An 11,162-nucleotide genomic window follows, 5' to 3' on the forward strand; every position below is an offset into this window, starting at 1 on the left:
CTTCAAAAATAGGCAAAACTTAGTTGTATATAAGTCTTAATGATACTGCTGATTTTCGTAATGATCGCGCCTCATTTGACATTATTCCATATACAAAGTCCCCTTCACAAAATGACTTGAATTCACTTACAAGTGTCATATTCTACATAAATAACTGATGTAGACTTAAATCTCTCTACAAAAATGTATAATGATAGGACCATATTAACCCCCTGCAGCCATATTAGCGCTCTTTTAGAAAAGCTCTTTTTTTATAAATACTTTATTGTTAAAAAAAAAAATAATAAAAATTTGTAACATAATCATTGGAGTAGGAAATCATATGGTTGGCCAAGGCCGACTATAACTTCGGACTTGTTATATTATTACGTTTATATAATTAATTTTGTAAAGTTGTGTTTACAAGCAGACCTGTTGACAGCCATGGGTTGTTTATATGTGTTTTTTACGCTGTGATAATATACATATACTTATGTATATACTCTCATCTGGGCCCTTCAATTGTTAAACAAAATACTCAAGATCATCTAGAACGCAGAATATATGTATATACTTTATGGGGTCTATGAGAGATATAGACCATAATTTTAGATGGTAGGTATATATAGTTAATCGTTCATAAAGATAAAAGATTTTTAAAAAATATTAATAAAAAAACAATTTTCTATGAATTCTAGACTTAATCCCAGATCTAGAAGTCTATACTGTTGATATTTTTTTAATATTAGTATCAGATTAAAATCAAATCGTTAATCAAAATTTGTAAGTAACTTAATCTCAGCATCAAATGGGAGATATTCTATTTATCACAACAATGAGACAGATTTTTTCGGGAACATATTTTTTTTGTCGTGAAACTCCTAATATAGAGACCAAAAGAATCGGGGGTTAGGGAAATTATCAAAAAGTTAATGTTACAAATCTTCCATTAAACATTACAACTTTTTACACGAACGTAGTGTTATATAAACCTCTAATGCGTAACATTTCTCTAAATTTCTCTTAACAAAATTTCTCTTTGCTTTCTCCCCCTTCTCCCAACTTGTATGTTTCCTTTGTATTTTTCTTATTACTACGAGACTCCACCAAACATCCATCTGTCTTTTGGATCTACTCCAAACTGTTGCTTTTCATTATATGTATATTCGGTAGAAATATTTATTTTGGGGTTGGTTGCCTGGTGTGTGGGGGAGTAAGTTAATGTGTGTGAGCAGAAGTAAAAAAAAGAGTGGTGGAACCAAGCAGTGAGAGGGATCAGAATTATTTCTGTTGTTGGAATTTTTTGTGGTTGTTGTTTATTATAAAGTGCTAAAAACATTAGCAGACGCATGCACAGAATACGTGTTACTTTTTTGTACTTTATTGTATTTACTACGAGTTTGAGTATTTTTTTTAATTTAAGTTTACTTTACTTTGTGCAGAGTAATAATGTAGAGTGTGTAGTTTTGCTTTACTCAGTAAATTAGCAATTGTACGCTACACTATACGTACGCTTTATCCAATATAAAAAACAAAAAATTGAATGCCAAATTTTGTGTTTAACAAAAAAGGCCTTTGACGTTTAAATTATTTACTATGTATTTATATGTTTAATTGTTGTTTTTTTTTTGGAAACAAAACAGACAATGATGTTTAAATACTGCCAGCAACCATAATAAATAATTGAAAATTCAAAACAAACAAAAAAAATCGAGTTAAATACGTACATTTTGTCAATTTTTCTGAAGGTGTTCAATCAAACCTATAGTATGAAATGTTTTTAAAGTAAATCATAATTTTTACTTGAATATATAATTCTCTTGGTTGTACTATATACTATGTATATATAAAACGCTCTGTTCTGATATTTATACCCTACACCACTTTAGTGGGGAGGGTATATTGGGTTTGTGCTGATGGTTGTAACGCATAATAATATTGGTCCTATACCCACCTTAAAGTATATTAATTGGCTTAGAATCATTTTTTGGCTCAATTTAGCTATGTCCGTCCGTCCATGTAAACCTTGTAATCAAACTACTGGTCGCAGATTTGAAGATAATTCAATGAAAGTTGGCACATGATATTCTATGGTACCGGAGACGAAACCTCTTGAAAATGGTTAACATCGGTCCATTATTTCACCTATCCCCCATACAACTAAACCCGGCGAATAGTGTTTTTAAGTTCATAATTATGTTTAATATACTCGTATCTCGGCAAACCCAAGTTCTATACTAGCATTGATGACCCTCGTGAATTTTGACCGTAGCCCCTATGCAAAGCCCCCTTCAAAATTTGACTTAAATGTCCACAATTTTATTCAACAATAAATGGGCAAGGTACAATTCAACTTAAATGCTTTTATTATGAGAACTAAATCACATTTTATTTTTGTAACAGGTGGAGGGTATTATATGGTCGGCCTCGTCCAACTATGATTTCTTACTTGTTTTTTATAATTATTACTTTTGTTTAGCATTTTATATAAAACAACCTGAGCGCTATAAAATGCAACAAATAATAATCAAGAAAACAGGTTGTTATTAAAAAATCTTTTGAATAAAAATCTGTCTGTAACCTTCTTAATGGAACAGTAACAGCCTGCCCGCCATATTTACACGTGGCAGACGTTGTTCATATTTGTAATATAGTAGAACAAAAAAATATAGTTTTTTGAATAATAAGATGACAGATGTATAAAGAATATCAAAATCATTACCACTATCATTAAGTAATAAATAAATAACAACAAATCAAGTAAACTGTCTGGCAGGTTTCAGTGAATTGACAAACGAGGGTGGACTGAAAAGTGTTATTGAAAGAAGTGAATTGAATGTTAGCAAATTCACTCAAAGATTTACATATTTTTGAAAAACCAAACTAACTCATCTGAAGGTGTTCTAGAAGAAGCTTAACTGACATTATTTAGAAATTCTGTATCAGGTACATATGTATGTATATGAACTAATGTAATATAACTGGGCCCAAATAAGGATATGGACCTTTTCAGTACTAAAAAATGTCGAGCTTTCTATTTTATTTATGTAGTATATTAAGTTTAAAAGCTTTTAAAAAGTCGAATTAGAAATTTGATTATAGAATTGAAAAATCTGAAAAGCTATATTTTCGATTCGGATGTAAGCTTTACAACAATACATATTTCGACAATTTTTCAAAAAGAAAATTGTTTATGGGTTCTAAAGTGAAATGGTTTGACTAGTTTCAAATTATTAGTTTTTAATAGAAAAGTTAAAAAAGAAATTTTCATATTACCCTCGTTTTTTGTTGATTGTCTGAATTTTAGACTATGAATGCATTTCAATTTATTTACTGTTTTGTTTTGATATTTTCTTGTTTTTTTTTTCATACAAATTTTCAAAATTAAAATAATGAACTGTATATAAAAGTTTACATTGAATTATTGTTTGTTGTAATCTACTATAAACAAAGAATTTATGTTGTAATTTACAATATAGTTTTAGTTAGTAACTAAATACTTGGGAAACTAACAGATGTAACTAAAACAGATAGTAAATACTATTTAGCCTTAATGTTGTGCTCTAGTTGTTCGGAACTGTTAATTTGAACAAATTAATGCTTCCGATTGCAAAAAATTAAAAAAAAACTACATGACAATATGTGACCGAGAATAATTTATAATTTATCTATTCATCTAACCATTTATTGCTACATAGACCCACCCATTACATTAAACTAGCCGTTTCTATTCCCTTGCAACCATCCGTCCGTCCATCTCTATCTCCTTCATTGTCATTACACATAAATAAATGTCAATGATCATGGTTTTAGTTGAATTTTAAATGAAATGTTTGTAAATTTGTAAAATATTTTATTTGCTTTTGTTTTGTTATTTAAAATTCAAAATTTTAAATCTTTGATTATTTCCGGGTCAGAACTCGTATGTACATCGATGTCTGACATGTCTTACTTCCAGATTTTATCTGATCTAAATTTCAATGAGCAAATTTAAGTAAATAATTCTTTTAACATTTAACTGTTTTTCTTTCTGGAACATTAATTTTCAACAGGATTTGTTCAGGTTGTTTGTCAGTTATTTTTGAAATTTTTATGATAAATTTCTTGTATTCCTGGGAGAGTCTAAATTGTTTTATTAATGTGATAATGAAAATTAATTGTGTTTTTGAATTTCTCACGTGACAGTTGTGTTTAGCCAACAGGGGTGGAGTTCAATAAAAATATTATTGAAAATATTTGCCGAATAAAATAAATACAATTAATTAATACAAACATGTATTTACTTAGATACATATGAAAAACACAATAAATACAAAAACAAGAAATAATATATTCAAGACAATATTAGCCTATAAATAATTTTAGATGAAAATCATTTTAAAATAAACATCATTTCAAATTCTGTCTCTAAAAGTTGGAAAATATTTACAAAGTGATTTTAGAATACATTTATTTATGTTCTTACATCTATATTATCATGCTGACACTGGGTTAGTAACCTTTGAGATAAGCTGTTGTAATTTGTTCTATTAGTTTTGTTTTTCAAATAATAACGAAACTGGTTGCTTCATTCATTCAGCAACGAATGAAGATTTTAATAGATAATTTATATAAAAAACTTACCGCAAAGTATAATAACTAAATATGAACAATGGATTCTGCTAAAAAGCTATCATGTGTCCATTACAAATTATTAGGGTATTCCTTAAACATAACTAGAGCTTGATTCGAATTGAACTGAACTAGAACTGAACTAGAACTGAACTAGAACTGAACTAGAACTGAACTAGTACTGAACTAGTACTGAACTAGAACTGAACTAGAACTGAACTAGAACTGAACTAGAACTGAACTAGAACTGAACTAGAACTGAACAGAACTGAACTAGAACTGAACTAGAACTGAACTAGAACTGAACTAGAACTGAACTAGAACTGAACTAGAACTGAACTAGAACTGAACTAGAACTGAACTAGGACTGAACTAGGACTGAACTGAACTAGAACTAGAACTGAACTAGAACTGAACTAGAACTGAACTAGAACTGAACTAGAACTGAACTAGAACTGAACTAGAACTGAACTAGAACTGAACTAGAACTGAACTAGAACTGAACTAGAACTGAACTAGATCTGAACTAGAACTGAACTAGAACTGAACTAGAACTGAACTAGAACTGAATTAGAACTGAACTAGAACTGAACTAGAACTGAACTAGAACTGAACTAGAACTGAACTAGAACTGAACTAGAAATTAGAAATTAAGTTTATTCCTAAGCCGCCTTTTTTGTGCAAGTGTATTGAGGGTTCCCCCTAATGATAGGTTCAAATTTTGTTTGTTGTTGCACATTGTCCAATGATCATAAATACCACATATTCTTGCTATGAAGATGAGTCGTCGTATTATCTTACATTCACATTTACATTGCAATTGCAGTTAAAGTTAATTAAATACTTCTGAATCACTTTGTCCACAATCCATAATCTACACATTGCATTTCGTTCCTTTTAACATGTTGATGGGCATACGTTTCATGTTTTTCATTTATTTTTTTTTTTTGTACTTGTTGATATAATGACGATAATGGCGAGGTCTTTATTAAATTATAGTAAGACTTCTTGCACATTATCATCAGTGTCTTCTTTAAGATTTAGCAGATTATAGTTGAAAGTAATAATAATACAAAAGTTATACTTTAATGTTGTTTGTCTGTCTGTCCGTCCGTTTGTTTGCTGATGGAGTCTGTAATTTGAGACTTCATCAAGGAGAGTATAAGATTTTATTAGTTGTATTAAGATGTAATGGGAATAGTTTATTTAGGTTCACTGTGGATATGAAAATCAAGAATTAAAGCATCATCGAATATTTATTAATACTTTCATTGGAAAACTATTGATTTTTATCAGATTTGTAAGCCAGAGGGTAAGCGATAAACCTAATGGGAAGCTTACTCTCTCCATTACATAAGGCATGACAGGGCGAGCTTTTTGAGACTTACATCTATATATTGAAAAGAAACTATAGTTTCAGTTATTATTAATTTTTTCTTCGAGTGTAAAGATTTCAAGTGCGTCTTTGTAAAAAAATCCCCTTTTAGATGTATAAGGTAATAAAAAACTTGCAGCACGTTTATACCACATGAATTTAGAACTTTAAAATATTCCTGTTTTACCAGTTTTGCATTGTGTTTTAATTTGTTAAGCTCTTGTTTTGTAGTTGGCTGTTTTAAATGACTATTTTGAAATATTGAATAAAAAATGTGTGTTTTTCCATTACAAAATACAGACATTTTATTTTAAATTGTTGGTGGCTTGAGGGAGTATCAATGTAAAAGAGTTGTATATTAAAATAAAGTCGTGATTTATAACCAAGTTAGGCTCAAAGGAAATCTTGTTTTAAACTAGTTTTTAAATCGAAAAAGAGAACTATACTCTTAACAAACCTGCAGAGTAGAGAAAACTCTTCAAGAACTTTTCTACAAATTTAAAATAAAATCTTTAGCTACAAAACCTCAAAAGAGTATCTATAAGATACTTTTAAGAGATTTTTCTCTTGCCAACCTAAAATCTTTAAAATCCCCAAGACAATAAAAATAAAGAATAAAAAATTATATAGAAAACATCTGTGAGATTTTATGACTTGTTGTGGAGCATGTCGTACGTAATTTGTACTACTGTTTGCATTGAATTGAATTTTATATTGACTTCACGCAAATTTTAAAAGCAGACAAAGAAAGAAAAATAAAATAATATAATATGTTGTAAACAATTTGATAAGAAATGTAAACAAACTTCTCTAAAAAAAATATGAGTCTGTGTGAATCTGTGGCAGAATTTTTGGAATAATTTCAATTCGAGCATATAGAAACAAAATTTTATTTTTCTTTTAAATTTAACAGTTTTATTTGTTAAATAAGTGCGATATCTTTTAGTTTCTTTTATTAATTAACAAATATCATTGCTAGAGTTCGCTTATAATTGTTATTAATGCTGATATTTTATTCGTATGTTAAAATCTTTTATTTGTTAATTTGATTGAACAATACTAATGGGGCACGCTTTCTTTATTAACTCCTCGAGTTTACTAATCATAATTTACTTAATTTATTATGAAATATATATACAAATATCACTGTTTATGAAAAGTACAGACAGATACTTTTCTGCTAAGCTTGTTTACGAATAAATATTTTTTGCATTATTGTTGTCAGTTTATAAGGAATTCTTACGTCAATTCATTACTTGTATTTTATGCATTTATTTTGCGTTTAAATAAAATAATTGTGTTTTTCTTATTAATACGTTTTTATTATTTTTAGAATATTTTTCACACTTACCGTTTTTATATCAATATATGAGAGCATGAATAAATGTTTCTGTGAGATAAACTCGTGCTCGCAACTTTTAAATTATAAGTATGCAGATTTAAATGCACTACATTTAAATGATGTAATTAAGTTTTTAATTTCATTTGAAATTAATACGTAACTATTACGTAAAATTTAAGTAGAACAAGAACTGAATTAAAATCTGCTAGAACTGCACCAGAGCAGAACTAGAACTAGAACTGAACTAGAACTGAACTAGAACTGAACTAGAACTGAACTAGAACTGAACTAGAACTGAACTAGAACTGAACTAGAACTGAACTAGAACTGAACTAGAACTGAACTAGAACTGAACTAGAACTGAACTAGAACTGAACTAGAACTACAACTGAACTACAACTGAACTAGAACTGAACTAGAACAGAACTAGAACTGAACTAGAACTGAACTAGAACTGAATTAGAACTGAACTAGAACTGAACTAGAACTGAACTAGAACTGAACTAGAACTGACCTAGAACTTAACTAGAACTGAACTAGAACTGAACTAGAACTGACCTAGAACTTAACTAGAACTGAACTAGAACTGAACTAGAACTGAACTAGAACTGAACTAGAACTGAACTAGAACTGAACTAGAACTGAACTAGAACTGAACTAGAACTGAACTAGAACTGAACTAGAACTGAACTAGAACTGAACTAGAACTGAACTAGAACTGAACTAGAACTGAACTAGAACTGAACTAGAACTGAACTAGAACTAAACTAAAACTGAACTAGAACTGGTACTTATTCTAAACGTGTCATATTTCTTCTAGAGGTTATCTACCCCTTTTTTATAGATTTTAATTTATGCGTTTAACAAATTTAGTTATGCAAAAACTTTTATATTAGTGTGAAATTAATATAAAAAGTGTTGATTTCCTATGCAGCCAAATAATAAGGTTAAAGGAGTTCATACCAAGCCTTGGAAAATGTTTAATACTTTTTTGGCAGCTGAATAATAGTAGATGTTAGGGTTCCAAAAACATTAATTTCCAAAAATATTCAAGTCCGTACTTACATCAAAGTATGTTGAAAATATTTTTCACTTTTTCTATTGTTCTTGTTGGATGAAATTTGTGACATTATTGAATAATTACAAGCTGAATTTTTGACCTAACAACTCAAAAATATCTAAAGTCATTTTGATTTATAACTTCCTATTCGGATTTTTTTCATTTCATACTGATAAGAAAATTTTCGGTATTTCATGTGTTTTAAAATACAGACTGATAGAACAGATAGAAATAATTAATGTAGACTATATAAATTGATTAAGTGTCTTATGACAAAGTTATGATGACGAATTTGAGTAGACCTATATCAGATGTTAAATATTTTACTACAATTCTGTCGTTTTTGTATAGACTTGACATTGTAGACATTCTGGATGAACGATATTTATTTAACAGATAATCTAACCCCCCCAACTCATTGCAATGATGGATGGAAAATGTTTATTGTTTTAGTACTATACAATGGAGATCAAATAATTAGCACAGTGCGAAATGAATTTAATTTTTTTTTTCAACTATTAAATGTTTTTACTTAATGTGTATAGAAGACAATTTTATAAGGACTTAGAGAAATTTGTATTTGAAAATTTACTTTACTGTTTAGTTGACCATTGCTGCTAAGAGCAAGACAAATTGTAACTAATTGGGTTTTCGCATGTAGTGCGTGATTAATCGATTGTTCATTGTCCTGTAAACTTTAAGTAGTTATTGTTGTGGCGTATTTGTTGGAAATTCTTGCAGTCCATGAAAATTGCAGTTAAAAGTCTAAATGCATATTTGTAAATTAATTGATTTGTGTGTAAATACTCTGTAATTAGGGGAGGAATTAAACTTAAGTAAAATTTTGAAAGTTTATGAACAATATTTATATAAATGGGAATCGAAATATCATTATGGCGATATTTTAGGGTGGCGATATTAAGGGGCGGGAAAGGCTGATTTTGGATATTAAAATTTATTTTAAACAAGAATTCTTTCTTAAAATTAATTTTTATAAAATTTCAATTTATTTCATATTTTCCCAACTCTACCTACTCTATGTTAGCAATAGCAAAACAAAAAAAAAAAAAAACAAAATACAAAATGCAATGAAACCAACATATGTCCAAACATACGTTTTTTTCAATAAGCAATGTTGTTATTGCTTTTTAATGGAAGCATGCAAAAAATTTTCTTTTTTTTTTATGAAATTTTCAGAGGTTGTCTCGGTTTATTGCTCATATCTCCTTTATTTATGGACGGATTTTGCTGATTCTCGTAGGATGTCTAACAGAATTATTGAAGATTTGGATCCCGAAGCTATCCGGAGTCTACAGAAAATTGATTTCAACAGACAGTCAGACAGACATGGCTTAATCGACTGCGCTATCTATAAGGATCCAGAATATATATACTTTATAGGGTAGGAAAATTATAAAAATTAGTCATTTAAATAAAATTTTGAAATTTTCCTTTGTTTTCAATTGTTTTCATAAATTTCCACTGAAAATTTTCACATGTACATATATTATCTGCAATATGAAAATTTTTTAAACAAACAAAAATTTAAAACAATTCCATTAAAAATTTCAAATTTTAATAATATTTTTTTTAACACCATAAACAATTATTATCAGAAATTGTATGCAGTGTATTAACAGTTCGACCTTGCAGCATTTAAATTACAGTTACGTGATTTGTTTTAGTGCCCTCATATTCGCGGTATGGGAATTTGAAATACAAATATTTTCATATGTAGTTTGCAGCACATTAAAATTCGTCGAGAATTCAAAGGAATACTTAATTTTTATGAAAAAACATTATAAACAGTTTAAGTGGATTTTTGTTCATGATTTTGTATATAAATTTTTTTTATCTCTTTGTTTTTCTCTTTTTATTTTGACTGTTGTCTTTTTTTTCGAGAAATTTTATTTATTTAAATTTTATTACATAAAATCTTAAGATGTGACAAATAAGGTGAAATTTTTCAGAATAAAATACATGGAAATATTTGAAAATCTATTAAGTAGTCAATGGTGACATGCAGTGATAAAAGCTCTAATACATACTTTTAAAAATAAGTTCTTTAACGTCATTAGTAGATCAATCTAAAACATTTGGCGTTGCTGATGTCACTGATATCGCAAGGCCTGAGACTGTCACAACGCCTTAAGTAGAACCATATTATTATCTATTTATAAATTTCTATTTATGAACCATATAACGTCACACTTTCCTCCCGAACTGCTGATAGAAATAAATAAATTAATTAAAAATTATTTATGGTATTTAAAAATTTTAAAATGATTGGAAAAATATATTAAAATAAGTAACCAACCTTCAAAATTATATACGTTTTTCCTTTTGGCCAAGTAGTACCTTGTCTATAGATTTACGTAGATTTTTTTCCAAGATTTTTATCTTTAATAACTAGTATTGTATTTAGTTTTTATTTATTTTGATTTTATACATTATTCTATGTACGAATTAAAAAAACAGATATTTTTTACAGTATCTTATCATTTTTAAAAACTTTTATGAGTAGTTATGTATTTAAAGAAGGCAGTTGTTTTTGAAAATGTTACGCAAGGTTTAGGTGCAGATTAGTGTGGTCAAAGTGGCGTAATTTTGTTAGGTAAGTTGTGTTTAGTAAATAATTTATAGTACAATATTGATTGATTAACAGCTTTCTACGGATTTTAGGAAATAAAAGCTAGGGTCTCATTTTTTGTTTTATAAAAAAGTTTTAGAAATGTTTTACTAAGAACTTTATTCTGAGCTCATTTCTTAAGCACAAAGTATGATTGCTTCATTGA

Source organism: Lucilia sericata, unplaced genomic scaffold, assembly GCF_015586225.1.
Source record: "Lucilia sericata isolate MDLA Ls3-8-SP2 unplaced genomic scaffold, ASM1558622v1 Contig000067F_arrow, whole genome shotgun sequence".
NCBI lineage: Eukaryota > Metazoa > Arthropoda > Insecta > Diptera > Calliphoridae > Lucilia > Lucilia sericata.